At 38.8% G+C, this 27,119-nt stretch overlaps 1 protein-coding gene across 2 annotated transcripts in view; it reads right to left on the bottom strand.

The window, feature by feature from the left end:
- abcc3 (ATP-binding cassette, sub-family C (CFTR/MRP), member 3) overlaps positions 1-27,119 on the bottom strand; it is a 94,473-nt gene that overhangs the window by 56,736 nt on the left and 10,618 nt on the right. Inside the window, exon 1 of one of the 2 annotated variants that reach the window (XM_088928232.1) lies at positions 14,398-14,519. The exons of the other annotated variant lie outside the window; for it this stretch is intronic. The gene's annotated coding sequence lies outside the window, so the exon portion shown is untranslated. Of the gene's footprint in view, positions 1-14,397; positions 14,520-27,119 lie in introns of those variants that run through there. 2 annotated transcript variants of the gene reach the window in all.

Here is a 27,119-nt window from a genome sequence, read left to right as displayed (position 1 = left end):
ATGTCACACAGCTCAGTCAGTTAGCTCCCTAAGGTCAGGCTTGTGTGAAAGACCATCTCATTATTAGGAAGTGAATAATTACAGCACGTCACACAGACTGCTGTAATAATGCAGACAACATGCAGCTTCTCCCAGTCATGGCCATGATCAGCAGCATTCTTTTCAAATGTGAAATATTAATGTAATCCTTAGTCATTTTTTCAATGTATAATAATAACCTGTAGGACACCCAACAAAGACATATATTGCCTAAAGGCACAATAAAAGAACAATATACCCATAATACTTTATTTAACACTGCAATAGAGAGAAGGTGAAAAATGACAGAAAATGCATGACTTACTTTATCTCTAATAGGTGACAAATCAACATGGTTTACACATGATCCACGTTGTTTTTGTTACTACAGCAGTTTTGTGAGAAAAACGCCAACTGGGCTCAAAATGCTACTGATTAGATTAGTGAAGAGACAGAGAAATGGACATCACAGAGTAAATCAAGCTGAAAACCTGTGGAGCGACTGCAAGAGTTAAAGGGGAACTGCAACGCTATTTGTATATTTTGGGGTTAGAATAATCGGCATTGATGAGTACCATAATGAAAGCAAAATATACACTGTAAAGTGTAAGACCTCCAATTTACATCACAAAATAGATTAAATTTCCAGGCATGTGCAGCGCCACATTGCCGTCATTGTGTGTGATTCAAAACGAGGCAACAAAGCTCCATTGTAAACAAGTAGGCTTGTGAATACATCTCTTCTAATCTAATAGAAACATTATTCTCAACTTTGAAACAGTTTTAAAGACAAATACTACTTAGCTGTTAACTCTGCATACAGATCACGTTGGAACATTTCTGCAGTGAAATATCTGCTGCTCCAACTGCACCTATTCTCTTGTACATTAGTTAATAACAGTAACTAGTGAGCAGGAAGGGCCGCTTCATGTTGCAATTCATGCAAACTCTCGCTCTCGCCTTTGGCAAGACCGGTGGTTTCCGACAATATGGCAACCATACAGTACTTTCACAAATTTGTCGATTTTCTGCTTAATTCAAAACTTGGACACTTTTGCAACAATATCAATTCATTTATTTTTGTTACAGAGATTTAATAACCAGTCTAATTGGGACTGCATTTTCTCTTTAAGAGTGTAATGAGTCATGAGTTGAGTGTGACAGAGAGGGGGATACCAACAGAAGAAAGAAGGCCCAGTATTACCTTGGATACCAGAGAGAGTTTGGAAGAGCAGGGCAGACCACTTAAAAAGTGAAAGATTAAAATGGCACGCTGGCACTGCTGGGATTGTGGTGACGTCTCAAAGTTTGGTGAACAGGAAAGGCACTCAGAAACCCAAACATATGCTACAGTCTCGAATCTTTTTTCCCTGAAAACCTAGACACAGCACTTTTCCCATTTTGGCTAGAGCACTGGGTAACAGAGAGGACACAAGGGTGCATTTTTAGAAAGGGGGGTGTCAGCAGAAAACAAACAATTTCAAAAACAATTAATAAACAAAGAAAGTTACAAAGGCACCATGGCACAGCAGAAAATCTGCTAATTAAAGCAGAATATTAAATGTTACCTGCATATCTGATTCACAGAAACACAGTGAATGAGAACAAAAAATCCTAAGAACCCAAGTGAGAACAGCTTCACAAACCACAGCTTCACTTATGTCCCTGCTGGCTGATTTAATTAGTCAAAATGGCAAAACGAATTAATGTGTCTCCTAAGCATTGTGTCACAAACTTTACCAATGCTCTTTTCAAAGCTTGGGTACCCTGCTGTGACAAAATGAATTAATGCTTGCATCTTGGCCTTTTAAGTTTGGCCATTTTCTCTAATATACTATTAACATGTCTAAAAGCAAGAGTGCTAATGACTTTAACAAAGCCTGCAATTATCCAGCACAGTACACATTAGGACCCCTGCTTTGAGTATACTTCTTGAGTTGAAGAGAAAATCTATTTTAAGAAGATTAAAGTGGAAATCATACACTGATTTAGAATGCCTTTCAGCACTCAGATATTACTAACACCAAGCACAATATCTTCATCCACAATACACCAGTTCTAAAAATGCAGCTTCAGTGTCACAGGGAAGATTTGGGCATTTAAATTAAGCACATTACTGCTGAGGTTGTCTGCATTCCTCATGAATTCATGGAGGAAAATTTGTTTTTAAAATTAAAGTTAATTTCCTGAGATGACTTCTGCATAGAATTTGTATGTTTTCCCAGTGTTCATGTGGGTTTCCGCCAGGTGCTCTGGTTTCCTTCCACAATCAAAAGACTTTCTGGGAGGTTAAATGGCTTCTGTGAAAACTGGCTTTGGTATGAGTGTGTTTGTGTCGGTGTTTGCCCTGTACTGGACTGGCATCCCACCCAGGGTTTATCCCACATTGTGCCCCTTGCTTGCCAGTCCCTCCTGTACAGAAAAAGGCATTTTAAAACACAGATGGATGTATTTTAGTACAAAATCAGACAAAGATTTGCTGTACATACAATTCATCTGCCTTGTGCTGAAGGTACAAGGAAATGATCAAAACTGTAAATCAGGTTGTCACACTAATTAAACCCCACATGTAATTCTATTACAATGAAAGTTTGACGGCTGGCATGAAAATTGATTGCACAACATGGAGGATGTGTGCATACTGTAACTTGTGACTCAAAGGGGAAGTGCAAAGTTTACTCTCCTGTGACTCTTCAATAAAGTTTGAGTCTGAAAAGCAACAGTGATGTGCTTCCCTTTTCTGATCACAATGGAAACCCGTAATGAGATTAACTCTGGGGAACAAAACAGGTTTGAGCCAGGGGAAGCTCTGGTTTTGCAAGCTGGGACTCAATTGCCCTTTTTGCTTGCTGGAGAAAAAACAAATCAAAGCTGAAAGGCTGTGTGGAGAGAGAGAGGAAGGAAAAAGAGGACTGAGACTCGTATGGGGACAGCACGGTGGCGTAGTGTTTAGCATTGCTGCCTCAAGTAGCTGGGGCTCTGGATTCAATTCCAGACCCGGGCTGCTATCTGTGTACATTCCAAAAACATAATGGTGGAACAACTGGCTTCTTGGAAAATTGTGTGTCTGTGTGTGCCCTCTGATGGACTGGCGTCCTGATGGCTGATGTACACTGTACACTGTCTTGTGCCTGTTGCTCTAGCTTCTTTGCAACCCTGAATTGGATGAAGTGATTATAAAATGGATGGATGACTATAAACAGAAGAGTAGGGAAGTAGACAGCAAGAAACAAAATAGGCCAATGTGACAAGATTCCTCTTGCGAAATAAGGGTGGGACGCCTTCTTGCTTCCTTGCCTGAGCGATAAGATGTTCAACAGTATGCAAGTGATAACTATTGCTATCAGTGTACACACGTATTATGCTTAATGTATTGCTTCACTGTAAGTAATCTAAGATTTCTCAGAAAAAATTATCCCCGTTTATTACATGGCATTAGAAGACAAACTTCCCATTAAGTACTTCATATTAAAATTGATTCAAAAGACCTGTCAACCAGGGTAATCTATAGACAGTACTGTCAGAGATTACACTAATTATTGACATTGATCACATTTTTTTTACATTCTTATACAAAAAACTACTGAATTTGGTACATTTAGCCCTGCTGTTATTATTAAAGACAGCATTTGCTATAAAATCACTGTCTAGATGTCATCTCTAGATGAATTAAAAGTTTTCAATAAAAATGTTATTGAGGATTACAATATATTCCTTGTGTTCCACCACTTTTAGCTAGGAGTAGTGAAAATTGCATTGAAACGATTTTCAGGTTTCACACACAAATGACTTCAATACGCCAAAATCAGCTGCTTCCCTAATCGTTACTCAGACAAGGGAAATCCCAGGTGTTTCCGATGTGTGTAAGAAATGAGAAGGAAACTGATATTGTAAAGGGTGACTCAGGTTTCAAAATCTAATAGAAACAGGAGAATGAAAACGTGCATAAACAGAAAAACCGCAATGCAGTCAGAAATGCACACAATAAACATCTGTCTGATGGTCTCCAAATATTTATCATCAAGGCCAGGCTAAAGGCCACTACATGGCTGGGAGATGTAGCATAGACGATGACACGTAGTATGAAACAGAGCAGCTTGTTGGGACTTGCTTCTCTCAAGTTTAAACACTGCAGTGACCTCTTTTAAAAGCATGTGCCTAGGTCATATCTGCCTTTTTTCTTTATTACATATCTTATTCGGCGCATAACCAATGACATGTTCTTTGCCACTGTAATAGACAAGTTCATCCTACTGAAAAAAACAATTCCCGGGGCCAACAGCAAAAACACACTAGCACACTGTTTTACTAGTGGGAGTCCTTGAGTGGATGAACTAGCACAAAAATAACACCAGTGGGTTTATTTGGTCACTGCTGCTGCCTGTTTAACAGATGTTTTTATGATTGCATTTCCAAAACAAACAGCTCTGCTGATGTTATGCCAATGTCTGCTTGAGCAGAGAGCTTCTCAAAAACCCATCCAAACATTTCCGTAGCCTTCCAAAGAACAACGAACATCACACTAATACTCAAACAGGTTCCTCACCATTTCCAAGATGAGGAAAACAGAGGAAGAAAATAACAACATAAATCACAAAATGTAGAAATCTCCCTCAGCACTAAAAACCTTAGGGTGCTCCTAAACACCCTTCGACCTACAGTAAGAGAAGAACTGGCTGGATGCAAAATTTGCTTTACGTTGTGTTTTGTGCTAAAACTATGCATAGGGACTGCCAAACTCATATATTAGGTTGAAAACTCTTGTTATTAAATAATAATAAGTATAAAAAAGAATTAAAGTGTCTTTAATTAAAGTGTCCACATTAAAGTGTCTTTCTCTGGTAACTTCAGATGAGTGACTTCTTTGCATTGAGACACTCTTCATAAAAACATAACAATGGTTAAAATGAGAGGAGGCCTTCTGCTCTCAGTGTTAAATATGAGCATAGTTTCCACTTGTGTCTGTTCTCATTTCACTGTTCATTCAGAAGAAGTGCCCTGGGTTGACTATGTCACAGCCTTGGAGGGAGGATTCTGAATACTTGGATCATGTTCCAGGATGCTCTGTTCAAGGCTAAAAAGTCTTTTAGCCTGTCAGTGTAAGAGATTGCTTTAAACACTGGAATGTATCAGGTGGCAATTTACTAAAAGTATCCCAGATATTCCATATGTTTTATGCAAAATAATTCCCAATTACATTTACATTACTTTTTGAATATAATGAGCTGTGTGTAACAGGTTTGCTAATTTGGGTGACATGTGAAAGACATGTTCCCCCTTCTCGGCGCCAAGTAGTTTTGAGGTCGCGTCACAGGGAACAATAAAACAGGGTCGATCCATCATGATACCTTATCCTCCAGTGATGTCACGTGGAAAAAATGGAAAAAGCACGTGTGATAGCGCACCTTTCCATTAACTGACACAGGTGTGGGAAGGCTGTTAAGGTTTTCTGTATGTGAAAGGTTGTGTGGGTGTTCCCAGTATTAAATACAATTACGGATGTTTGTTTAAACATTTATGTTTTCGCTCAGCCAGCACATGCTATCAGTCCCAGGTGCTGCCTTTCACCAGACCCCGCTGCTTAAACTACTCAGCTTAATGGAGAAGGAATGTTCTTCCCCCTTAGAAACTTTCATCATATAAACTGCTTACTGTATGTGGAATTTATATCATTCATTCCAAGTACAGTAACTCTTTAAAATTAGATCTTATTTGTTAAAACTACAACTACAAACCACAACCAAGTGGGTAGATATAACATAAACTAATAAAGGCAAGTTAAGTCCACCAACAGGCTATGACCGTAAACAGGATTTTCCTCTGTTTGGAGCAATGAACACACATACTTTACAAACAGCTGCTGTACATTCCTGCTCTAGTTTTGTCTGGGTTAATTGTTTTAAGCTATAAATCAGAAACAAAACAGATACTGTATTAAATGTACAACTTAGTTCCCTCATTCGACTCAATACCTTCAAGCTTTGCTATTTGGATAACTTATACCAGGCACCGTCCAGTATACACAGTTCTCTTACGACAACGAACTTAAACGGCACAAGATTTTGTGGTCACTAGATATGCAGAGCTATTATTAAGCAGAACAAAAAGGTGCCCAGAATAAATTGGCCAGATTACAGATTTTTTTAGTACTGTATAAACACACATATCTGACTACATAACTGAAGGGCACTGCTATGATAAAGAGGCTCCAGATAATTCTACTTCCCACATCTCGCTACTTTCATCTTATACACTTCAAAACATGTGTGGCAATGACAAAATTCAGCTAACTAGGACTTTGTGGATGTAATTACCGAACAATCGAGCCTACTATAATGTATACATTTTTTTAAATTTGTATATCCCACTGTATTTGTATACAGTAGACCTCATGCATTCTTTTGGATACATCCACCCATCCATTTTATAATGTCTTTACCCAATATAGTGTCACAGTGCCAAGCAATATACTGTACACAAGACATACAGTATACACACTGGGCAGGACGCCAATCCATCGCTAAGCACGCACAGAAACAAATGTACACATTCACAGCAGGGGCAATTTTCCCAGTGGCCACTTAACCTACCAGTATGATTTATGGCAGTGGGAAGACACAGCAGCATCGGGAGAAAACCCACACAAGCACAGGGAGAACATACAAACTCCACACAGAAAGCACCCCAGAAATTGAACCCAGGACCCCAGCACTGCGAGGCAGCAATGCTAACCACTGCGCCACCATGCCATGTTCTTTGGGATAAATGCAGCAGCTGAACAAACAGAATGTCACTACACACAGAGTGATGAGCTGACTACAAGCTACTGGGATCCATAAGGCAGCTCCAATCGCAAAAGTGTTGCTGGGGGAGCAGTAACCAAGGCTGCGATGCTTATCAGCAGAAGGGAAACAAGTGCATTTCCCCTCTGTGCCACATGATGACAAGGTTCTTACCAATGTCAATTACAGTCTGATCGTCAGCAGTAACAGCTGCCCTTTATTAATCTGCAGCAGAACAGAAGGCCTCGCAAAGTCTGTTTCGAGAAACGGTTACTGTAGTCTCCCATGTGACAGTTACCTTGGTAAACAGAAATGTAAGATTTTAATCACGGTTCTACTGTAAATGCAAAAGAACAAGGAATTAAAAGGGGCTTAGACACTCAGAAAAACACAGGTGTTCGATGGTATCTTCTAGTTGTGAAGCTGCAACTAATCAATTTGATTCTGCAAAAGACTTAAATATATATTTAAATTTAAATTGAACAGTTCACTATCCCAGTGTTTTTCGTAAGAGGGCTAAGAAAAAAACGCTTGAACAGATAAGTGCAAATGGCCAGACCAGACAGCAGCTGTTTGTAAATCCCCTTAAGCAAAAGAGATAATGGCTTAATTAGAAATTTAATAGCATCATAAAGATCAACCAAAATAAGCTGCTGTAAAACAGTCCAGTGTTGTCCCTCACTCAGGCCCTTAATGTTCTCACATCTAGCCCCCAGTAGCCTCTTGATCCTTAGAGGGTGTACATGTGCCAAGCCCAATCCAGTGGGCACAGGGTGCAAGGCAGGACAGCATCCTGAAGAGGAAGCCTGTCCATTGCAAGGGGTACAAATTTAGTCATGCTCATTAATCTGTTTTGGGACCATGAGAAACAAGAGTAGAGTATCCACTCTAAACCTGGGGAAACACACAAAAGCCACCTCAAGAAGGTACCCCAATCTTGAATAGAACCCAGAATCCTGGACCCCATGTCTCACAAGCAGTATCTCAACTCTGTGTGCATCCCCAACACAATTCGCTCTAAATAAATGTTACAGTATAATGACAGGAGACAAGAAGAATCACCATACTTACGGTATTAATCACATACAGTAGGGAGGACTAAATGTTCTTTGCAATGTAACACAATGCCTCTATTTTAAGCTCGCCATTCCAATGTTTAAGTGAACTCCTGTATCTGTGCAAGTTTCAGACTGGTCGCTTGGGCAACCAGCTCAAGCATATATTATTACTTTGCTCCTAGGCTATTATGTAGCCAGGCTCTATCAATCAGAGAACACTTCCCTCACTGATAAATATAAACAGCATCACAGCCCACTAGAAGGAGGATCCTTACAATTTCTGCAATATACACTCAAATGCCATAAATCCATAGACAGGGCAGTCAAAGATGTTTGATACATACTTTGAATTCTAATAAGTATGTCCTTCTTGCACCTGCTTAAAAATTATTGACAAAAGAGCTTGGAGAACAAAAGTCTGAGCAATTTGGAGAAGCAAAGCTTTTAGGAAAACCACTGTCAGGCACTTTCTTCCCACAAATTACCAGTATCAGCAGCAATTCATTGTGGTTGCAGTCCACATCTTTTATCTCCTTACCCCAGTGCCATGAAACTGGTTTTGTTCCACAACTGAAGGGAGACAAACTAAAGGGTACACAAAGTGACCTAACACACTGAACAGAATCAAGGGCCTTAAATTCTACACATTTTCATGGCTTTTTTGCAATAATGCAGAAATAACCTTATGTTTCACCTGGGAAAGTATGATAAAATGGGAAGAGATGGATAGGAAGGTTTATCCCCTGGCTAAGTGAATATGAGAATATGTGTTTGATTTTTTATTGTGTTGTTGAATGCATTACTTATTTGTTTCCTCCCCCCCCAAAAAAATAAAATCCAGATTTCCTAACCTCTGTCTAGACAGATGGAATTCTGAATAGATTAGATTCTGCGCAGTACAACCCAAAGATTACAAGCCAGATAACTGCCACATGGGTGTTTTTAGAGGCCCTTGTGCAAAGTGATCTATTCCAGGAAGGAATGAACCATTTGTCTCCCATTCTTTTTCTTCCTTTTGTTGTTTTTATTTGTGCACTGCACCTTCTCAAAATGTCTATCATATCTGTTACTCTCCATTCTCCCCACACCTCCAGTACAGGAGGAAGAAAATAGTTTGTGCACTGAAGTTCAAAGTCAAGGTACCTCCAGAATATGATGAATTTCTAATGGAATCATTCTTATTTGCCTCTCCAGTGACATAGAAAGACTGGGCTATCTTTTATTGATCAAATCTCTACTCTGCTGCTTTTCCAATACAGTATATTTGTTGAAGCATTCACTGTTATAGAATCACCCACCTCTATAGAACATACTTAACTCTAAACAAATATGATAACCTCTTTGACTGAATATGATAAAACTAACACACAAGTTTAAAGATGTATTTCCCATGGCTGAACAATTGCAATTGCAGTTACCTCTGGGTAATGTTTGCAGCTTTCTAGTAACATAATAAAAAGATAGTATGTTTGCAGCTTTCTAGTAACATAATAAAAAGATAGTATATGGGACCTTTTCAGCTGTTTTAACTTTACTGTCTTTTTAAATATGCATGGCAGCACAAAATAAATACTTGCTCTGGGAACAAGACATAGTAAATTATTAGGCTCAGTTAGACTTTAAGAAGTCAATAACTTCCCTTTACTTGGATGTTGATTAAGACATGGATCTGTACTAGAAACACTGCTCGAAAAACACTGCTCTTCTTAATTATCATCAAAATTGAGATTCTGGCATAGTTAGTAAACTAGTCAAGTTTGCACCAAATTACAAATATTAGTAAACACTGTAGAAGTATCTCCTGAAATTAAAAGATTGAGATATAATAGAATAAAGGGCTATTACAGTCAATCTATTGGAAATACGCAATGCTTAGTTTTGTGTACCTTCACTGATTTTAAACTTAAACAAATATACATTCTGAAGAAGATACTACATATAGGAAATAAGTAAAGGAATTTGCTGTGACCATTTTCCCCAATACTAGAAACAGAACCATCTAAGCAGGCTATTAATTCTGATTCAGGTCTGTGTTATACAGTACATAAATGCTTGCTTCTGCTACACAGTGGGGTGAGAAGGAAAACTGAGAAAATGAACACAGTTGGAAAAAAATATTCACTGCAAATTTCAGCAATTAATCCACTGTTTCAAAGTGTTTCATGGCTGAGTGAATAAGATTGATTTCATGAGGTGATCCTCGTCGCCTTGCCTTCAAAAAGAACTGCTTCACACAGTGTGGTAAACAAAAAACCTCAAAATTAACAAGAAGAAAATGCAATCCACTAAGTATTACGCAATAGCATTTTTAACTTTGTGGCACTAAAAGTTATTCTGTTTTTTTCTAGAAAAGAAGTGAGTGCATTACTCTGAGTGCATGTTGCATTCCAGAAAAAAACATTGTGGAAGTGCCACAAAGGTAAAAGCAGAAACCAGATTCATACAGCAATAATAAAAAAGCAGTATTTCTACTCGAACTAGATTTACAAGCCAGGTTTACAGAACAAACACAGTATGGTCAGCAAAGACAGTCAATTGCTTTCTGTAATACACGTTTTTAACAGCTTTCATTAAACATTTCCTTAAAGCTTTCATGAACCAATTAACATTGATATTTACTTAAGGGTTCAAACAGCTCCTTATGCCAACAGTCCTATTTTATCTACATCACCCTGGGTAACTGCCTCAGAATACCAGGAAATAATGTAATAAAGTAAGAACAAACACTCAAATGCAGTAATATAGGTAACATACTTATCTTCCCACAAGTTTCTGTATTTAACATCTGGTCAAAAATAACACATTCATCTCAAGAGCTGCTCTCTTCACACATTTTCTGGAGAAATCAATTCAAATGTTTTGTTTTGGTCCAGTCATATCTTGTTATTCTGACAGCCTTAAAAAAAAGCCTTCACTAAAATCCAAAGGGATTCTTCTGTTACAGTACATGAAATACTTCCAGCACCCCTCTGAGTCTATTCCTGATGGATTCTCCTGCAGGTTTGTCACACTAAAACCTGGAGTTGTCCTCTGCTTACACAAATAGGGATATCTCTTTATTTTGTCAAGTAAGGCTCTATCACGATACTAGCACTATTATAAATAATTATTTGTAGAAGGACTAGGGTACCAAAGTTATTAATTAAAACTGATTTTGAGAATACCCTTTAAATCACTGAGCAAACATCTCCATCTCCATCACTTACAGCAGATTCTTGACTATTCTCAACTGCTCATATTTTAAAGAATGCACCAAAGTGTAAGTCATATTAAGTTATAATTAAATTGGCACAGATAACAGAGAAGCCCAGAAATGGCCTCTTAATAATCCCTCATCTATGAATTGGCTTCATCACTCCTCTCCACCCCACTAATAGCTGATGTGTGCTGGGCGTTCTGGCGCACTATGGCTGCCGTCGCATCATCCAGGTGGGTGCTGCACATTGATGGAGGTGGAGGGGAGTCCCCCATTACCTATAAAGCGTGTTGAGTGGAGTGTCCAGAAAAGCGCTATATAATTTAAGGAATTATTCTCAATTATTATTAACTTATAAACTGTTATTTTTCTCTCTGCTCCCTACCTTCTCAACTCATAGGAATTATTACATTATACTATACCAGGCTTGTATCACAGTAACTCAGTCTAATTCCCTGCAGAACTCAGACTGCATGACAGCCTATTCCTCAGTTGGCTCCATGCCAAGTGATACTTTACACTAGGGAACATGTAAAATTTCCTTTGTAATTCCAATAGTTTTCTTTATTTGCTTAAGATTAGGCCAGGGCACGGCTACATTGCTGAATCATGTAGAATAAAAAAAGTGCTCCAGAATGCCAGGTATGGGCAGAAGACACAAAGCAGAAAAGAACACTGGACAGGAACAAAGCTTTAAGAAATCAGGCTGGGGGGACTGAATTCATCCAATTACCAGCCATGGACTTCATTAACCCATAGTGGCCAGTGTAGACTACAAGGATTTCTGAAATATCATAAACACATTTTTACCTACAGTCATACATAAGTTCCATTTTCTTATTTTCTAGTCATTTCCTTCCCCTTTTACTAATCTAATGATTTTTATATCTTATTATTCTAATTCTATATACATTGTGCTGCTGTGAAGCAAAATGAAGACTAGGGAAGGCAGAGTTACAGTTGATCAGTTACTGATTCATGTGTATAAATCAGATACCACCCAACAGACAGACCATGAATGCGGCCTGAGAGATATCTAGTGCATAACTCCTATGACATTTCATAGTTTTTCTGAGATTTCCTCAGGGTGGCTCATGGTGGTTCAAATGAGAAAGCAAGGTTAATGGATGTGAAAACATTCTCCTTTGTCTCAGTAGATAAGAAATGTGACATTCTTAAGCCCCACTCCTGAAACACTTTTTCTAGGCATGTAGAGTAAATGCATGCAGCAACTACAGCACTGTCTCACACTGAAATGACACATCAAGGAAAAAAAAATTGCTGTCTTTACTGTGCTACCACAATATTAGAGTGCATGCCCAAGTTGGTCCAATCATGCCTGTAGGGAGAAAAATTTGCATCGGCCCACTTAGGCACAGCATGACACACTTAAGAAAAGGCCTGGTTTGCTACTACTTGATGGTTCTAAGGAATCATGAAACATGCGCTGTGGTGAGATATTCTCTAAATTTTGGCTAGACCGCATATGAGTATAAATTAATATTTTTGCTATACCCAGAACAAGAACTAGTCCACAAAAATCTTGTGGCACAGAAAAACAAACCATTTGTGTGTCGTTTCTTCAACCCACAAGTACGCCTACAGAAGTACTGGAACAGCTGAAGTAATCTCAGATGTCTAGGGGTTTAAAATCCCCTTGATATTAAGACTTGAAAAGTATGTTTTTATTTAACATTTTACAATTCAGCTAATTACTTAGTATCTCTGTGAAGAAATATGAGGACAACTAACAAAGTCTTTTTGCCTTACTTTCAGAACATTTTGCTACACATTTGTGTATATTGTATGTTGCTTAATTTGCATTTCATTAAATAAACATCAACATACAAAACATCTCGAAAGACATTATTTTATCTGCTTGGAACAGTTAAACAAAGATCCCTTAAAATGCAGGCTGAAATTAAAGATTAGATACACTCCAGTAATTTAACTGCTTGAGTTCAGCAATGTATTTTAAATGAGCCACATTTTTTTCTGAGAATATGGATTGTTTGCTATACTGTATAACTATACAAAGTTTAAAAAGAACAACAGGCATTTTACAAGAACAAACAGTTTGTAGTTTGTTGTGTTGTATATTGTCGAATTTCTTCAGCACCATAACGAATAACACGTCAACTCACCCTCCCCCGCTCTACTATTACTCAGCACCCAAAAATGTGAGCCTTACACACAGAATAGCCTACAGACATACTTCACAGAGCTCCCCTAGACACTCAATCTTACCATATACTATGAACCTGCCTCCCATTACAGCTACAGTACATCTCACTGTGCATTTCTGTATGATCACCGTGAAGTCAACACTCTTGCTGCTTTAGGAAACGTCTTTCAACTAGCATACACTAGGAAAAACAACAACCAAATTTAATTATACATTTTCTCAAAAAACATGAGCTTTTTTTAAAGAAAAACATCTTTCGAGTGAAACCGAAAACTTCATTCTGATTATTAATGAAGCTTTTTTATTTGATTTAAAATATCACAGTTCACATCTGAAGGAGAGTCATAAACATACAGTGTATATGAGGAAAAACACACTACACTTCATTTCTAATGTGATGCATAGATTGTATACACACATATGACTGAAATCGGTAGCATCCAAATCAAAACCAAACTTCCCACTAAAACTTAATGCTACCCTGGAAATTACAGTGACTGAATATTAATTGACATGTAAATTAATCAATCCCTTTTCTAACCGCTTCATCCAATGCAGGGTCATGGGGAGCCAGAGACTATCTCAGCAAGAAACAGGCACAAGACAGGATACACATTGGATGGGACACCAGTCCATCACAGCATGTTAATTAAGTGAATGTAATCATTTAGAATTTGAATTTACGGGTTTCTCTACATAAATATAGTCAATTTCCTGTTTGAATGTTTTCTCCATCATGTTTATGCAATATTGTCACAAGCATCGAATCTGCTTATTATTGCAAAGGTACGGAATTTATTTTTCAGGTAAAGTGAATCATCACACAACAAACAAAGGCAAGAACTATTCCAGAATGTTCTTTTTCAGGGAAATCCCAGGAAGCACGTGTAACTGGAAGCCTTTATTCTTAGTGACTAAGGTGCGAGAACCCAGACAAGTCATTTTCACGTTTCTTCTCTGGGTTCCCAAGGTGCTGTGCGAGACACTGCTGTGTCTATAGCTAGATGGGTCTATAGTTGCTATAACTCACTGAATGTCTTCTTATACATTTTCAGGATTCACCCATGCTTGTTTGTACACCATGCTTGTAGTGTGCTCCAGAACCACTTTCATTTCTCCAATTCTTAAAAGAAAAAAAAGTTTAAAATGCTAACTCACCTTTTCATGATTTCAACATAACCTTTTCTTTCTTCCTTCAAGAAAGCTGTGGTGGCAAAAGTCGCTGAGCTCATGACTCAAAAGAAGGAAATCCGGGCCCTAAAGGCCATCGAATCTCTTACACTGACTGCTCTCATGCACCCAGTTCTGCAGAAAGGCAAAACCAGCAGTGAAAGTTTTCAGTTCATCTCTCATGTTTCCTTAAACCCACATGACCAGATCATGTTCCACTAACCATTTCCTTTTCAAACAGCCCTGAGCAGCCCCCGCCACAGAGGGAAACATCACCGTCACATCACTTTCAACATCTGCTTATCCAATTCAGGGTCACAGTGGCCCAGAGTCTATTCTGGGAAGCACTGGGCGCAAGGTGGGATACACCCTGGGCAGAATGCCAGTCCATTGCAGAGCACACAGCCGCATACACTCACACTAGTGTCCATTTTATTTTTACAGAAGCCAATTAACCTAAGAATATGTCTGTGGACTGTGGAAGGAAACTACAGCACCTGGAGGAAACCCAGGTGAACAGGGAAAGAACATACAAACTCCATGCAGATACTGTAGCACCCCAGGAATTGAACCCAGGACCCCAGTAGCTGTGAAGCAGCAATGCTAACCAATGCCCCCTCGTGCCACCCAGAGAGGAAAACGTTTCTTCTTAAATCATTGGGATTGCTATTGTGGCACTTCTCAAGCAAGAGGTGATCATTTCTGGCTCTTACAGTAAAAGAGGTCAAATCCATATTACACTGAGAGGTGTTGGACTGGGCCTGGTTAGTTCTAAGATGGGAGATCTCTAAGAAAAACTAGGTTACCACAGTAGGTGGTGTTGGCACTCTAGCAGCTGGTCATCCTCTAGACCGTAATTTCCAAAACACTGCTCACCAGTCTGCAAGACCAACAACCTCGCAGATGGGGACCAAATTCCACTTTGGGCTTGCAAACTCTGGCCTCCCTAGAGTAACACCCTTCATGGTAAAAAATGGCTTCAATTGGTAAAAATAATGTGTTATTTCTCCACCCAATCAGCTGGACAATGGGACTGCTGGTGCATCACCCAGATGGGGGCTGCACTTCCATGAAATGGATGGATGAAATACATAAAGCACAACATGCAAAATACTGAATGTACTGTAGATGCTGACTGCCCGGCCGGCCTCTGGATTAATTCAGTCTGTCATCCGGGTGTCATGTGGATGCTTCTCGATTCATTGTCTACACAGGTGTGAGGAGAGTATATCCACCATGGCTTCTATCGGTGGAGCGAAAAGGCAGTTTCATTAATTTGAGAGCAAGCCTGAAACTAGATTTTTCAAAGAAGTGGGATTCTGGTATACTTGATTAGTCAAGTGCGCGTGTGAGGAGTAAGGTTTAAAGAAACACATTATGTCTATATAAAAGGCACATATGTTTTCAACAAAAGCTCAAAGTGGGTGCAAGGAGTGGATCTACTCCTCTACCAGGAAGGAAGGCAGACAGTGGTGCGCCAGTAGAAGTAGCTGTGTAGGAATGTACGGCGTGTAGCCAGCAGTAGCCTGATGGTGGGCTAGTGCACAGGGGATGGAAATCCAGGCTGAGGCCAGGAAGCTTGCAAATCACATAACCACCACTTTTACCCTTCATTACTGTTTAACAAAGCATTATTTTATTAAATTGATTTATTGCTAGACCTATTCACAGTATCTTTAAATGTACTGCACTGTATTTTTTCATTGAATGTTGTTTGTATTTATGATTGTGTAACAGGTTTGAATTCATCCAATAACCAAAACAAAGGAAATTCCTCAATGCACACAGGGCTGTCACAAAGTGCAGACAGCGTAGACAAGAATGATTTCTGAAATATCTCCAATACGCAGGCTTTTCTACTTTTCTAGTCATTTCTCTCCCCTTTTACTAATCAGAGCAGTTTTAAATATTTTTTTTTAATTAAACACACTTTTTAACATGTTGTTCACAAGTACTTTAAATGTCTCAGTTCAATGTTGGTTATGTATAAACATACTGTATATACAGTATGTACTTCCTCCTCATTACTCCATTAAATCAATGAATTGATTCTAATTGAATTGAAAGTACACATTTGACAGCACAAGTCAATTCACACCATGTCACCTCCTGTTGAAGGTCACAAGGCTCGTGCTCAGTGAGCTCATCTTTATTGGCAAAAGGCAAAATGTTGCCTACAAAGCAGCTGGGCCTTCTATGGGAAACACATTTCCTTGGTTCTGGAAACATGAAAACAGCAAGCATAAAGAAGGCAGCATATATGGAAACCATTCTGTTTCAAATATACAACTCCCAAAATGTTTATGGACAGAAACACAAATTTACAAAGTCCAGGTATTTATTTATATTTACAAACCCTATATATATATTATTTTCATTTCGACACTTTAGGAAATTAAGCCTATCTGTTTCGTTTGAAATTATTATTGAGTTACTGTTTAATAAGAATTACATTAAACTTGTGCTGCCCATGATATATGGAACATTATTTCTGAATGCAATATCAGCACTTTATAAAACCTGGGCATGTTATTGTTATACTGTAGTCTATATGGACCAGATATCAGAGAAGTCGAGTTGCCACACTAGTACACAGTAATTAGGGACTTTCCTCAGAAGTGTTCATTATATAAGGACCCTGGATGTTTATCTTTAATGACAGATGGGCTGCCAGAAGAAAGTTCTGTGGAGCTATCACAGAAGATGAGCAGAATCCAAACTTCCAATAATAAAAAAAAACAGGAATTAACTATTTGTTAAATTTTGGAAAACTATTCAGAAGCCCAGGGTCTGTTCATATGCTTGACAATGATCACAATCTGACTAAACATTCCTCAGGGGATTTATACATGTTAATTTTAAAACTTTTGAGTGGCTTAACTTCTAAAGACATTTGCACGTTTGAGACTGGGTCCCAAAGTGGTCAGAAAGGGTCGCAGGAGTATGGAACAGACTACCCAGCTATATTGTTGAATCTAAGACCCTGCACAAAACAGTTCATTCACCCAAGGATCTCATTCAGCCCTTAACTGCTAAATGGTTTAGATGAGCCAAATGGCCTCCTCTCGTTTATAACCTTTCCCATGTTTAAAACATGGAGTCTGACTCGCCCCACATGGATGCAGGGATTGACACCGTGTGCCGAGACGTAACGACATCATTTCAGATCCACAAGTCGGTGGGCATATTCTAAAAAAAATGACATAGAAAAATCCTATGCAATACAATGTATATGTGGTAAAAAAAAAGAAATCCGATTTGTATCATTTTTCTATCAAAGTTATCAATAAAACAGCTCATGTTTTACAGTAAGCACATCTCTCCGGGCCTGCTTCATCGCTGTAAGAACTAAGGATAGCAGCTCTGTAGCGTCGAAGAGGTACCAAATGCAAGTCGAGCACATCAAGCTTTTCAAACTCCGATCATGTCTGCCCTTCCTGACAAGTAAACTGCCAAAGGTTTGCATATTTTGAAGAAACCTGGGGTAGCTGACTTTGCAAACATGGAGCCAGTGTGCACAGGCGCTTCCCGCACTTGACAGCTCAATGCTCTTGAAATCATTCACCGGCACACTGCCAATCTCTACCCTTCAGCAATAATTGAACTCGCGACATGACTCAGCTCTTCAGAGTTTTCAGTGCACAACTCCAGCTGAACAGCAAGCGTGCAGAACATCTCAGCAGAACTGACTCTAATACTTCGTTTCAACTGAAGGTTCTCTGGTGGAAAGGGAAAGAGCTTTTAAACAGAGGGCCACAATAAATCACAGCTGCGACAAGCAAGAGAGCAACTGAGCAACAGAAGCGCTAATTGAAGACAGCATACGTGTGGTTTACTGTACCTATAAAATATATCACGCAGTAAATGCCGCAGGTGGTCTGAGATTGAAAAAAAACATTTCCTCCATGCAAATTGCAAATTTTCAAATGCCAAAACAACAGTAGTGCATATACAAACCTCATTACTCCAGCATAAGCTTAAACAAAGCAATTAAAAGTTTAAACAAAGCGTCTGCCTTTGATGCTGTGCCATAATATGGGACTGTGGCCTTTTGTAGACATGATCATTTGATCCAGAAGGGCAGACAACACTAACTGGTTCAGACTGGTTCAGCCCATATGGGCTGCAGGATGTTGTTCTTTCAGACAAACGGCTGTGACCACAGAGGCTGAAATGTCTGCTGAGAGCAGCGAAGCTGTCCCTGCTTCCCTTGAGCCTGTGGCACTCGGCTGCACACACCAAGCAATCCCCTTGAGAGCACTTCACTGTTCTTCAACAGTGCTGTTGAGATGCAAGCAGGCAGCGTTTCTCCCACCCTGTACAGGCTTAAAGCACACTGGGCAGGTAAGTGGATATAAACAAAAACATCACAGAGAGCTAAAAGAGCCAAAGAAAATGTGTTCTGAGAGGGAGGACAGCAGAAATTCTCCAGTTTCTTTTTAAATCGCCGTCATTATAGTGTATTAAACCACACTGCCATTTTAAGATCAGCACCCTGCATTTGTCATTTCATTTGTACTGCACATTACACTACTACAAATGTTACAAATTTCCAACATACAATAATAGATACTAACAGACATCAACAGGTGCCCTTTAGCAAAAACACAAATATAAACCAACAACATGGGCTTTCGAATTTAGAGTCGTTTAGAGTTTGATCTACAAGTACTGTATGGCAAGATTATAGGAAGTGTAAATTGCACAATAGCACCATATCGTAAGCTGACAGAATCACAAGATGCCACATGCAGCAATGAGATTACAGTTTGTCAGCCCCAGAATTCCCCTGGCATCCCTGTAAAAATTATCACCTAAGATAGACAGTATAAAACAACCATAAAATCTTAAGCCTGAAAGATAACAAACATAAGTGCTTTTTTAACCCAGAATACTTTTCACCCCCTTCACATGTATAGCAATATACAGTACTGTAATCTAAATGACTACTTCCTCTGTTCCAAGATGATACTGTTAATAGCACTAGAAGTTCAGGACATTTTTAAGTCCCATCAGTCCAGTGAAAAGGTGCAGTTTAGTCACAGGCACAGATGTCAGCTCCAGTGTGGCGTTACTACAACTTCTTAGTCCCAAGATCAAACAAATAAACAGCATATACTTATCAAACATCAATTCTAAAATCATCCTGAAGGAAAATTCAGAATTGTTTTCGGTCCCTAACATTTTTCACCTCTTATTATACTACAATATATTAGCTATTTTATGTGGAATAATGAATTTTCTTTTCTCCAAATTATGATTAATAAAAAAACTCTACATTTGACTGAAACAAAGCCTATAAAGGGGGAAAAAGCAAAACCAACTTTTGAATGGTGTTTTAGTTTTGTATTCTAGCTCTCACGGATGATGGGATTCATTTAGCATTCATTTTTCATTTGTCATGGATATTCCACACAGACCAGGATATTTTTTACTATATATTTACAAGCAATTCACCACATTTAAATGTGTTACATTTTGCACATTTCCATTTCATGCTCATGTATCTGCACGTTATCACCCAGTGTTCAGACTCTTCAGCAGCTCTATTCCTGCAAATGTGTATCACTTCATTTCTAATGAATGATAAGTGTAAGTGTTAGCTCACACAGAGCCAACAACTTCTGGGTTTACTCAGCCTATACCAGAATAACAGAGAGGTAGCATGGGCGGTCTAAATAATTTTGAATGACACACTGCAAACAACTCTACCATCAAATTGCTACTGGCTCAAATCTTTGCTATTCATCTTTAGTTCTTTCTTTTCTGCAAAGTTACTTTTTCTGTAACTTCAGTGAATGTTAACATTCAAAATGCAGACCAAAATCCAAAAAGCCAGACTGAAATCTGCCAAATGTAAGCATTTTCTGTTCTGCTTTTTTCTAACCGGAGGGACATGTGCAGGAGATTTCTAAGCAGCTGCTGATTTTATTCATTCCTTCATAAGCTTATAGTAATAAACACACACTTCTCAGGTTCCAGGCACTTTTTTGATGCCCTTTTAGGTTCAAGGTGGCAAAGTCCCAAGCAAGGGAAAAAACTTAAAAATATGAAAATAAAGAAGAAATAAATCCATAACATGGCCACACCGAAATTACAGTATATGACTATAGAACTGTTTAGTTCACAAAAAAGAGAAAATGTATTTTGCACTGCTCTGTGAGTTTTCTTTTAGTTGTATGAGAGAGAGGTTAAAGAGAAAAACGTTTTGGTTTACCAAGGAGCAACCCTTCAAACCAGAAGGAGCTGTGCTAAAGAGGGACATCAATCACAGGGCCCAAATACATCACGCATGAAATAATTAATTATGTTATTACAAAGTGTTTCCCTTTTGTGTTGCTTTGTTCAGGTCCGTAGCAGTGTGGGTGCAAGGGTCTGTGGCGTGTTGTTCTCTGCAGGAGGTCTGCAGCTCTGGGCACGACAGAGAGCACGCGTCTCTCCCACTTGCATGAAGAACTAGCCCCTCCAGTGTGGCAGAGAAACAGACTCCCCACCTTTGGAGAAACCAGGGAAAACACTGCTAGCAAATTTGTGCACCTGTTTTAGGGTGTTTGCCATTAGCCAGTTGCTATTTCTTCTCTCACTGAGCTAAGTTTTATTTGGCTGTCCAATATTACTTGCTGTTTAATGATGTGTGCCCTAGCTGCGCTCAGCCTGAATGGATGCAGTCAAAATTCAACCTAGAGGTCGCAAACATATTACTAATTAGGAAACAGGTAAAGGGTTAGTGCACACTGCAAATAAAAGAAGAGAGACACAATGTTTCGGCTGTGGCCATAACGTCGTGTCTCTTTTCTTTTCCCTTCAGCATGTAATAAACCTTTACCTGTTCCTGCACATGCTGACATAGACCTGTGGGACTGTACTGTAGCACCACTAGTAATAAGTTGAAGTTCAGCAGGTAGCTATCAAATATGGTCTGAGAACCTATAATTCAAGAAATCCTAGACATAATTCAGATATTGTAACCACTTTCCTCTACAAGTATCCTTTTGTCTGGAAAGGCTATTTTTAAGCTTTGGACATGTGTTAGTAAATCTGGTTTAAAGCAGTGCAAAATAAGCACATACTGCACATCTATTCAAAACAGTTGTAAATCGTGTCTAGAGTGTTGGTTGGTGTGGCTGCAGTCCAAGCGTAAGAATTTCTAAGATCAAACTCCAGATCTGCAGTCAGAGAGTAAATGGAAGCAACCGTAATGGTACAGTAGCTGCTGGTCAGGGCCTGGAATGAGTCAATGCTCCCGATGTACTGCTTGGTGTGAGATTAAGGACTGTCCAAAGGGCTGAATAGGTAGTCATTAACTCCTACTCTGCTCCTCCCTTTTCAGTAGCTCAGACAAACCCTAATTAATGTGAAGTCAAGGGCTGACTTGGATTAATGTTTTATTGGTTTAACTCTGAGGTAATGGCTATTAGATTGTGGGGCGGGGCGTGAGAGAAGAAGCACAAGCGGAAGTTCAAGAGATGCGATTTTTACACATCGAGAACAGAGTGTGACCTCCTCCCAAACCTTCATTTAAAACTCCATTAAGAGCCCTGCACAAAAAAGGAGGACACTTGTGTCTTCAGCAGCTAGCTCTTCACGTGGCTGACTCTTGTTTAAGTCAATTACGTAATTAGGGGGATTTTTTACCTAAGTGCTGTACTGGGATGGCTTAGAGGGGCCTCTTTGTCAACAGCAGACTACAAACGATACTCCTGAATTTAATCCTGTGAATGCTTGCCATTTGGTCAATAAGAGATGCATCCATTTTCCAATTAATATTCACTCAGCTGTGGTCATTATGGGGCTCACAGTGAGAAAAACACTGTACTGGTATGTCTCATTTCTTTATTTTGCTTACAGAGTCTTTGCACTTTTAAAGATTCACAGAGCTAAATAACTTCCCTAATAATCACCAATTACTATTTGAATCATGTTAGATTAAAAAAAACATTCATTTATAATCCATAACACTGAACTGGCATAATATTGGCTTGCTATCTAACCCTGCTAAAAATGTTATTATTTTTGAGTTGAGATAAAAAAAAATTAAGAAAAAGTACAGGAATTGCTTTCTCCCAATTTATAAAGATAAAACCATGACAAAGAAAGGCAGTTTTCTATCTTTAAGGTCCATTACCAAGGAAAGGTCCTCTGAGATGTTGTTTTTATCAAGCCTAATAAACTGATAAACAAGCCTGCTTCCATCAATATTTTTACCAACATCAAATTTGTTTTTGGATTGGAGGAAGGTGCTGGCACTTTTTTTCTACATTTCTACAAAAGCACTACATTTAATGGAGGTCAGTTTATAGTTACTTGGTTCAGTTTGGTCACCTTTAACATTAGATATCCCCCAGCCCATGGTTACTATCCATATTTTAAGGTCAAGGAACACTTAAAGCAAAATGTAAGGGGAAAATTAACATTAAATGCAATCATTACACACCTGTTACAGATTTAACAATTTTTAAAGTTTGCATTTTGTAGACCTCAGAACATCTCTACACTTATTTACCCACAAAATGCTGTACATCTCAGGGTTTGGAAATGATATAGATGTATTTTACACTTATATTTTATGTTGGGCTTTCAGGAAATCAAACACTGCACTAACAAATCCTAAAATCTGAGGTGAGTCATAGATGCAGTGTTTAGCAGTACTACCTGTTTACTGATTCCTGTTTCCATGACATGTGACTTGACATTTATAGATTATTTCTGCAAATATAGCTTTCTGGGTTTGTCTCTCCAATTCAAAAGCACTGCAACAGATTAGCAATACATTTCAGAATTGCTTCCCTGCCCTCCTGTTTCACAGCATCCTTATAAAGATGTATTGACAACAATATTCTCCTTGCCCAATGAAAAGATTTTAGTCTGTAGATAAATGGAATAAATATTAAACTGGTAACATAAAACAGATCTAAGTTATGTTAAGAATTCAATCAGTATGTGGCTGTTCTATGTGAAATGTGATTTTCAGCATAGGTCAGACTTACTATAAAAGCCACAAGCAAAACCAGGAGAGGAATATGACCAATTAAACTGAATTAGATTAAAACAAAGATACTGTACAAGGTCCCATAATTTTCCTCTCAAGGATGTAAACCTTATCCAGGTCCATCCATTCATTCATTTTCCAATCTGCTTTATTCAGTACAGAGTCACAGGGAAACAAGCAAAGGGTGTAAGATTGAATACACACTAGATTGGATGCCAGTGCATTGCACTAATACTAACACAGACACTCACATCAGGGCTAGTTTTACAGAAGCCAATTAAGCATGTCTTTGGTCTATAGGAAGAAACTAGAGTGCCCCGAGGAAGAGACAAACACAGAGAAAACATACGATCTCCACGCAGATAGCACCCCAGGAACTGAACCCAGTTAACCACTGTGCCACCATGCCAACCTCTTTGGCAAATCTAAGGAGCTGAATTTAATAACATCTCTGAAACACAACACCAGCAGGATGCTAAAAACAAAAATGGCATTTCATGGCTTCTGTCAATGTGAAACCTGACAGACCACTAACAGGTATGAGGTTTTTTTTCTTAATGTTGGTCTGTCTTAGCTTCTGGGAACTGACAAGGCCAGTTTCCAAGGAGACAGGGACAGTGCAGATAACATGAAATGTGTTGTAGGCACAATTTGATAAAGGGGTCTGCCCTTCTAACCAGAGAATGCTTCTGACAAACACCAGTTTTTATTAGCTTCCACCCTGTGGATGACATAATTCACTCAATAAATCCACCAGACACAGATGGATCCTACTCTACTCAAGTGTAATGGCATGAACAATGGATTAGTATTGCCAAAACAACAATTAACCAAACATTTACAACATTAAACATAAGAATAACCAATATCATATCTAAAGGAGAACTAACACAGGCTGATACCATACTCACAAGTTTGCAGACAGGAATTCGAGGTATTCAGAAAAATCTTTGCTTAGAAAGTCCTATTGCTTATGGAGAGAATAGAAGATCCTGTTTATATCCACACTGAATGAAGTACAACAACAGTCTAAAGCTAATGCTTTCGACTTATTGATCATGTCTGTTTACTAATTAAAACCAGATTTGACTAATAAAAATCATTAAGAATTTCGCAACAAAACATGGCTAAAAAACAAGGAAAGCCCACTCTATGAAAGGCATCACAGAAACACTAGGGCTGTTAAAGGAGCCAATTTTCAGAGAGGAATGACAGGTGAGTTCATCACTACAGCTTCAAGACAACACCTTAGAATAATCAGACATTTTTAATACAGAAAAGCCATTGACATCGTGCAGATAATGATGAAGATTAGGGGCAGAGATAAGTGCGAAATAATGGATTTGCAACAGCATTAGATCACCGTGAAAAAGACATGACAGAAACAACAAAGAGGTTAGCCAGGGGAATGAATGAACGAAGCATCTAAAATACACCACCCAAAATCATCAAACTCTTCAGACACTGACCTTTGGTCAGTAAAACACAGGCCGATGTCAGGATGCTGAAATAAAAAACGGGCTTGGGCACTTTCACTATTTTCACAGAAAAGAATAGTCCTGCCGAGATTCAATCCACAATGAACAGTTTGGAATGTGACGAAACTAGTTTTGAAAAAATCTCTTAACAGGACTAAACACTGACTGCTGAAGGGGTCAGGGGCCTTACTTACTGTTAAAAATAAAAAAGTGGGTATGTGCATTTCAGGGGAGCCCTGTGCAAGTTTATTTAACAGTGCTCATGAGCTACTCAGACAGGTTTAGGGAAATAACCAAACATCTGAACAATTTCTCAGATTGAGGCACTAACGGCTACTGTATTTTCCATCAAAAAAGTCATGGCAATCCAGTTTTACCAACCCTGGGAAACAAGGGTGAGACGCCTCAGGTCAGACTGAACTGAGCAGCTGAGATCTTCTGCATGTAGCATCGCAAGGACAACCTCACCCACTGTTCCACTCTTGGCAACACTGTCTAATCTCTTAGATTTGAATTTTACTTCTGATGAAATGTTAAATTACGTATTCAAGATTATAGTAACACTAATTAATTTCACACTTTCCTTCTCAGGGTTAACACTGTGTGCCACTTGCGACACCACATCTCGATGTGAACGTGGACATGGGGTGGAGCAGGAACGCAACAGAAAATGATTGTGAGGAAAATGGAGGCTCTCACTGAGATTTTTGTAGAATTCTGGGAAGCAATGTCATGGAGGATCACAAGTTAGAGTAGCAGAGGTGAAGAGGAACTTGGCTGCTGTCACTCCTTCTGAACTTTCATTAAAATCTCCGTTCAACTGGTAAAGACTCAGTACAAATTATTAAGACTTACTATCAGGCTAACTTCTTATTACGAGGGAAAAGTAATAATGAGATCTCTTACTGTTTAATGCATTTTATACTTTGCTCATCAGTCAATTCTGATGTAGGAAATGTAAAATTAACCATCCATTTTTTAACTGCTTCTTCCAATACAGAGTCGTGGGGGAAGCAATGGGAAAAGGACAGGACACACCTGGATGGGATACCAGTCCGTTACAGGGCACACACAGACACGCTCACACCTAGGGGCAATTTTCCCAGAAGCCAGTTAACCTGCCAGCATGTTTTGGGGCTGTGGGAGGAAACTGGAGCACCCAGAGGAAATCCCCTGCGAACACAGAGAGAACATACAAACCTCACGCAGACAGCATCCCAGGCCCAGAACTGAAGCCAGGGCCGAAATGAATGATTAAGTATATTCAGATCTTCCTACTTCAAGTCTAGATTGAGACTGCTTATGAACTCCTTATGGATCCTAGGTTTTCTATATTAAAAGATTTTTGTACAGACAATACAGGTAACCAGGTAACCATCTACACACTGTTGAGGACTTGTTGAAAGTACATGTATAAATATGAATAGAAGAAATTCTATGCACCAAGTACAACTTTTTTTACACATTAACAAGACCTCCTGGATTAACCTCGCTGATGTTTACTTATTTTGAATAAATGCAATTTATCATTAAGTCAACTTTATCTTTTCCACCTGGAACTACTAGCTCGGACAAACACAATTCTGTTTTAAGCAAGTAAAATGCAAAATCCACATGGCTAATATTGTTTAAATAAAAAAAGTGCTAAAGAGTTTGTCAGTGTTAAATAGGGCACTGCAGTAGTGATTCACACTGCACTATTCTGGGAAACGCAAGCGCTTGTCTAGTTCAGTAAGAGCACAGCCACCGTTCCTGGACTCAGTGTTGGAGCCCAATTAGAAGCTGCTCATCTTCATGACCTTCTCCTTCAGCTGACAGCCAAAATGTTACAAGATTTCATCCAATTTATTTTCCCAGTGATTTGAAACAGAAAAGCAGCAATAGAAACCTCTCACTAGTGGAGATCTGTCATATGGTGTATTAGTAATACTTTTCACTTTTCCAATAAAACCCAAAAAACGCTTTTATTTAGAAACTAAATTCAAGCCTTTTGCAATATGAAGGTCAGTTTCCTTAGTGAAAAAAAAGGCCATAATTACTAATTATAATTATGTACCCCAAGGCTTTGTATTACTAGTGCAATGGTCTACCACAAAAGCTACACAAGCGCCAAAAGTGTTTTTTCATAAGAAGGGAAAATAATTAATGCAATCACATTTATAGAGCTGTTTACACCCTAAAGCACTTCACATACAGCAGGGGACACACTTTAAGAATCACTAGAGTGCAGCCCCACCTGGGTA

The sequence above is a fragment of the Atractosteus spatula genome, chromosome 11 (assembly GCF_055471065.1).
Source record: "Atractosteus spatula isolate fAtrSpa1 chromosome 11, fAtrSpa1.hap1, whole genome shotgun sequence".
NCBI lineage: Eukaryota > Metazoa > Chordata > Actinopteri > Semionotiformes > Lepisosteidae > Atractosteus > Atractosteus spatula.
The sequence above is the reverse complement of the archived record's forward strand: the minus strand, read 5'-3'. Positions and strand labels throughout refer to the sequence as shown.